The sequence below is a fragment of the Capsicum annuum genome, chromosome 12 (assembly GCF_002878395.1).
Source record: "Capsicum annuum cultivar UCD-10X-F1 chromosome 12, UCD10Xv1.1, whole genome shotgun sequence".
NCBI classification, from domain to species: domain Eukaryota; kingdom Viridiplantae; phylum Streptophyta; class Magnoliopsida; order Solanales; family Solanaceae; genus Capsicum; species Capsicum annuum.
In genome coordinates this window covers 117,091,355-117,098,947 of record NC_061122.1, presented here as the reverse complement: position 1 = coordinate 117,098,947, position 7,593 = coordinate 117,091,355, and positions in this window count along the sequence as shown.

Sequence of the window (7,593 nt, the reverse complement as noted above, 5' to 3'; positions counted from 1 at the left end):
TAAATTAATTAAAAAATAATATTTTAAATGCTTTTTTAGTGTGTGTAACACAGTTGCTGTCACGTCAACTTTCATGTCAGCTTTCATATCATTTTAAATGTTATATTAAATTTCACGTTATTTTAAATGTATATTTGAATTCCACATCCTTTTTAAAATGCCACATAAGAAATTAAATATTAAAAAAAATAAAAAATTAAATTTAGAATTAAAAAAAAGGGCAAAATTAGCAGTTTTTCCTTTGCTGCTTCTTCTTTTTCACTTCATTCATATGAACACACACCGTTCTTTCATCCCCACCGCCACCCTAACCCACCCCCAAACACACACACCATTGTCAAGTCCATAAATATACAAAATTCTCTCACACATACATAATTTTTTTTCAGAAAAAGATTGTTGATGTTCAACACTTCATTTTGTAGCTACATCACTGTGTGTGTCCAACGAAACCAGCTCCATCAGTCACCAAAATATCTTCTTAATGTTCAACACCCATTTTAAAAAAAAAAAAAAAAAAAAAGATTGAATCTTTGTTGTATCAAGAAGCAATTTTTATGGAGAAAGAAAAATTACTTATACCCAAATCTTAAATTTCTACAATGAGCATGAATTTATCTTCAAATCACCCAATTTATCCTTGAATTGCTTATACCCAGATCTTGAATACAATGAGCATGAATTTCTCTTCGAATTGGGTTTATCGGATTTAGGTACTTGAAAAACTTATGCACATTTGATGATTTACTTTCGCAGCCCATTTCGATGAGGCACTGAATAAAAGCATAAGGAAAATCGAATGGAACAGGAAGAAGATGCTGTAAAGTTACGTGATTTTATTATGGACAGAATCGATTTGAGTTTCTTATTTCCCATCGGAGCTAATCTTAAGCCGTTGTTGTTAGTTTTGTCGAGGTAAATTGAGTCTTGAATAACATCCACTTTAAAATATAGAGAAAAATTGAGTCTTGAATCACACCCACTTCAAAATATAGAGAAAAATTGAGTCTTGAATCACACTCACTTCAAAATATAGAGAAAAATTAAGTCTTGAATCACACCTACTTCAAAATATCGAGGAAAACCGAGTTTTGAATAATACCCACCTTAAAATCTTGAGAAAATTCAACACAAAAATCACTGAGCAGAAAAGTTACAAAACTGAATCTTGAAAATAATCTTTTGCTATAATGAGTAACGAATGAGAAAAAAAGGAATGAGAAATGAGAATTTATTTTTTGGGTTTAAGAGGAATGAAGAGATCTTTTTAATTATTTTAATATAAATTTGACCAAAAAATATCCTCACTTGCACCTCATGCGCGTGTAATCACGCACTTTGTCCTAGTCAGCCATTTGAATGCCACATATGTCCGATCAACGGTCAAAGGATTTAAAATATGGCTTTTTAATGGGTTCAAGGGTTCAAATGACAAATATGTAAGTAGGAGTATCCACATTACAAAATGAACATAGTACAAGGGTCCACCGAACTATTTTGTCTTCTTTTAAAACTAGATACTTTAACCCGTATCGGCACGGGCCCAACATATCTTATTTGTGTTATCTCAATTTAAGTAGCACAAATAATATTTAAAGTGTCAATCAAATTTTTATTAATATAAATTTTTAAATAATTTAAGTTGTAAATCATTATGATTTATAGCACATTTTACGTAGTTATCAAATAAATTATGTTACTCGCTTTATCCTAATTTTAGAATTTAGAAAGTCAATCAAATTTTTACTAATATATTTTTTAAATATTCTAATTTGTTAATCGTTGTGATTTATAGAATCTTTTAATGTAATTTCAAATAATTTATGTTACTTGCTTTATCGCAATTTAGGTGACACTATAAGAATTTCAAAAGTCAATCATATTTTTTACTATATATTTTTAAATTATTATAAGATGTCAATAGTTATGACTTATAATATTTTTCTTGCATAATTTTTAAATATATAATATTTTACTAAAATAAAATAAATAAATAAATTAAAACAAACAAAGTACTAAATTTTTAAAACATGTTAAATTTGAAAACATCATTTGGATCAACAAATTACTAAATTAAAATAGTAAAACACATAAATTATAAAATGTCAAAACTACCCCTGGATTTATGTGATACAAATATAATATAAATAATCAATTAAATTTTTAATATGTTTTTAGATATTTTAAATTGTTAGCTATTGTAATTTATAATATTTTTTTATGTAATTTTTAAATAATATATGTTACTCTCCTTGTCCAAATTCTTGTGGCATTGATAGTCAATTATATTGTTAAAATAATTTAAGTTTAAAATTATTATGATTTATAATATTTTTTATTTTATTTTAATTATTTAAGTGACACTGAAATAGTTTTGAGAGTCACCCAAATTTTAAGATTGAAGCAGCGAAGCGGATATGTCCTAGATGACTTATAATACCTAATTAGAAGTGATATAGCAAAATTATTATAAAAAATATTTGTTGAAAAAAAATAAATGGGTCTCATATAAGATGTCATATTAACTTAAAACATAAAAAATTAGTTTATCATTTTATGCCAATTTTATTTTTATTAAATATAATAAATTTTTTAATACCTAAATGACTTATAATAATTAATTAGGATGATATAGTAAAATTATGATTGAAGTAACTGAAGCAGACATGTCATAAATGTCTATTTTACCTTTTTATTAAATATTATTAATTTTCTTATATGTAAATGACTTACAATAATTAATTAAGGGTGATATAGTAAAATCATGGAGCAAAAATACTTGTGAAAAAAATTTAAATGAGTCTCATAAAAGATGTCCTATTAATTTAAAATATCAAGAATTAGTTTATCATTTATGTTTATTTTATTATTTATTAAGATGGTAATTGACTATAGAAATTTAAATGCAAAAACTATAACATATAATTATACAATACCAAATAAGATATTAAAAATAAGGCAAATACAAGGATATAATTATTTTAGCAAATTCGATTGTAAATCAGGATAAAGGAAAAATTACAAAAACTAGCATCCTTAAGATTATAATTACAATAAATAGCAATACTCTTTCAAAATTACAACTTATAGCAAAAGTAGCAATATTTTATTCACTTCATAGTAATAGAAGAATATGTATTTTTCAGTTGTGCATATGTATTTATGAGTAATACATATATATTTGTATATGTATTCATATAGCAACATTTTAGTTAAATACAAATACAATTTGCTATTTTTCGTAATTATGAAACTGTTGCTATAAAAGTTATAATTAAGGCTACAGAGTTGCTATTTCTGAAATTTTTCCTATAATAAAACTACTATTAAAGCAGCTTAAACAAACATGTCATAAATGTCTATTTTACCTTTTTATTAAATATTATTAATATTCTTATATGTAAATGCGTAAAATAATTAATTAGGGATAATATAGTAAAATTACGGAGCAGCTGAAGCAGGTGAAGAAGAAGGCATATTGACGCAGACCTGCCTACTTCTTCACACTTATAATACCTAATTAGAAGTTATATAGCAAAACTATTATAAAAAAAATATTTGTGAAAAAAATATAAATAGATCTCATATAAGATGTCATATTAATTTAAAACATAAAAAATTAGTTTATCATTTTATGCCAATTTTATTTTTATTAAATATTATAAATTTTTTAATACCTAAATGACTTATAATAATTAATTAAGGTGATATAGTAAAATTATGATTGAACCAACTGAAGCAGACATATCATAAATGTCTATTTTACCTTTTTTTTATTAAATATTATTAATTTTATTATATGTAAATGACTTACAGTAATTAATTAGGGGTAATATAGTAAAATCATGTAGAAAAAATACTTGTGAAAAAAATTTAAATGAGTCTCATAAAAGATGTCATATTAATTTAAAACATCAAGAATTAGTTTATCATTTATGTCTATTTTATTATTTATTAAATATTATTAATTTTTTAATACCTAGATGTCTTATAATAATTAATTATAGGTGATATAATAAAACTACGATTGAAGCAGCTTAAACAAACATGTCATAAATGTCTATTTTACTTTTTTTATTAAATAGTATAAATATTCTTATACGTAAATGCTTAAAATAATTAACTAGGGATAATATAATAAAATTACAGAGCAGTTGAAGCAGCTGAAGAAGCAAGCATGTTGACCAAGACCTGCCTGCTTTTTCACACTTATTAATAGTACTAGATATTGATGGCCCGTATGTTATTTTTTTTATCTCAATTTAAATTATTAAAATACATTATATTTTTAATTATTGAGATTTATAGTATTTTTTCTTCTGTTTCAATTTAAATGATGCTGGTATAATTTTGAGAGTCACTCAAATATTTTATATTTTTTAAATTTCTTAAGTTGTTGTTTATGTGATTTACAATGTCTTTTACATTATTTTTCAATAATATATGAATATTCTCCCTGTCTCAATTTATGTGGCACAAATAAAATTTCGACAGTGAATCAATTTTTGTTTTACATAAATACTTCTATAAGTTCTTAATTATTGTGATTTATAATAATTTTTATTTCATTTTAAAATAATATATGTTATTTTATGTCTTGATCTGTCTTATTTCAATTTATGTGTACTAATATAATTTCGATAGTCCATTAAATTTTTTATGTTGACTTATTTTATGTCTCTTTTACCTTTTTTTTTGTGAAATATTATCAATTTTGCAATGGGATCATAATAATTAATTAATGGTGATTTAGTAAAATCACGGTAAAAGCAATGAAGCACACATGTCTTAAGTGACTTGTAATAACTAATTAGAAGCGACATAGCAAAATTATTATAAAAAAACACTTGTATAATAATTAATTAACAAGAGTATAGTAAAATTACGATTGAAACAATTGAAACAGTTATAAATGTCTATTTTACTTTTTTTCTAATTAAATATTATTAATTTTGTAATATGTAATGACTTATAATATTTAATTAAAAATATAATAATTAATTAGGAATGGTATCGTAAAATTACGATTGAAGAAGCTGAAGCAGATATGTTATAAATGTCTATTTTAATTTTTTATTAAATATTATTAATTTTCTAATACATAAATGACTTATAATAATTAATTAGAGGTGATATAATAAAATTACAGTTGAAGTAGCTGAAGCAGACATGTCAACCTCGTGCTTGCTTTGCTGATACAGTAAAATTAAGATTGAAGCAGCTAAACCAGTCATAAATGTCTATTTTACCTTTTTTCTAATTAAATATTATTAATTTTGTAATACATAAATAACTTATAATATTTAATTAGGGATACAATAATTGTTAGGGGTGATATAGTAAAATTACAGTTGAAGCTTTGTAACAGACATGTCATAAATATCTTTTTAAAATTTTTTATTAAATATTATTAATTTTCTAATACATAAATAACTTATAATAATTAATTAGGGGTGATATAGTAAAATTTCAGTTGAAGCAACTAAAGCAGGCATGTCGACCTATATAGTAAAATTATCGTTGAAGTAGTTGAAGCAACATGTAATAAATATCTTTTTTACTTTATTTGTTAAATTTAATTAATATTTTTAATATGTAAATGATATATAATAATTAATTAGGGATGATATAGTAAAATTATGGAGCAAGCACGTCAAATGACGGTAAGCAGGGATGTCGATGGTGTGGTGTGTGCTTCACCTGCCACACCGTGACTTATTATATAGGAGATAGTAAAAGTAATAACTAGACTAGATTTTGGAGCCTGTCAGCAAGGACTTAATATATATCAATTGTTTTTTCTCAATTTATATGTTAAGTTGTTAATTATTATAATCTTAATATTTGTAGCTAATTTACATATATCATTAATTATGCAGCATAAATAAAATTTTAAAAATCAAACAAATTCTTTATAAGTTTTTTAATTAAATTTAATAGTTAATTATTGTAATTTATAATAATTTTTACCTTACTTTTCAAATATATAACAGAATAAAAAGAAATATAAATAATACTTATCTTATTTTTTTTAATGTTAAAAATTATAATTCCTTTGTTCCTAAATAAGTGGTATTTTTAACTTGAACATAACCCTTAAAAGATACTCATTTTGAAAGAAAAAGAGTGTTTTTACTGACTTACACTTAATGAATATCTTTAAAATAATGTAACTATTTAAAACTGCATTTATTTAAAATGAGTAAAATCGAAAAAATCATTATGTCTTCATCATTATCTATATGTTACTATTTAGGAACTAGTATGCCCGTGCCCGTGCGATGCACGGGCAAAAATACTATATAAGAGCATTTGTTATTACAAAAAGTGTTGTTGGTTGATTGTAGAACTGTAAACTTCCAATGTTGTTGTTTTATCTTATATCTTTGTGTAGTGTTTTAGATACTACTTTTGAGTTAGCTGATACTTGTGAGTGTCTTGTTAATGTGTAGAAGTTGTTTATTCCATTCATACAATTTAGTCTGTAATATACATGGAAGGAATCCGATAGTGGCAAACATATGTATATGTACTATAAATACAAGCTTCATCGAGTTAAACTATGCCAAATATATGTACATAAAACACAAAATTCAAAGAGTTAAACAAAGATAAACATATGTACTCGCTACACAAGATTCATCAATTCAAGAAGTTAGCTGAATCTATGACAAAAGGAGAAAACATTACTACAGGACCTTCACCACCAGACTTTTTCTCAATTCAACTTAGAGTCTCTTACCAGATCCTACTGGTGATTCACCTCCGCCGGGGATAAATTTTGGCGATATTAAACAAGATGTAATTGTACCAAAACTGGGAACATTTACTAAGGGAGACAGCATTTGCCACATTCTGGAGTGCAAATCCAAGATATGACTTACTGAAGGCACATTTGCTGTTGTGGAAATGCTTCAAGCCAAAAGTTGGTTGCCTGCATACGATGATGATGATTTTTGCTTGTTCTTCAAATGACAAGCAGAAAATATTATAGGTATTGCTCATGCTGCTGTGAATGCTAATGCTAATGTGAATAGTTATGGTTATGCTACACTTGAATGGAAAGTACCAGAGGAAGCTAATCCTGGTGTATCGTTCAAGGCATTTTGGATCAACGAAGGAAACTAAAGAATCATCAAACTCGTATTACACTGGTGTGTCTGGTGCTTTTACTGTATCATAGAGTCGTCAAAGATCCTAATGTGGTTTTTTCATTTCCCATGACTTAGTCGTTTGGGAATACGTAGAGATAATAATGTACTCAAGTACCTGTCTATCAAAATCATGCACATCAAAGGCTCTTATTATTTCTGAGAGAATATTTACACAATCTACAGTAATATATCCGCTGTAATAATATTTTTTGGACTTAAACTCAAGACTAAATAAACTGAAATGAAAATAACATAGTTTATGAAAGTTGAGATTCAATAACTAAAACAATGCACAAGCTGCAGTAAGATAAATCACTTTTCCATCTAAATAACACAGTGTAGGCTCTTTCCTTGAATGAGCAACTCGAACGCGTTATTGATATCTTCAAAATTCACTTCATGTGTGACAAACTTGTCCAACTGAAATTCCTGAGAAGCC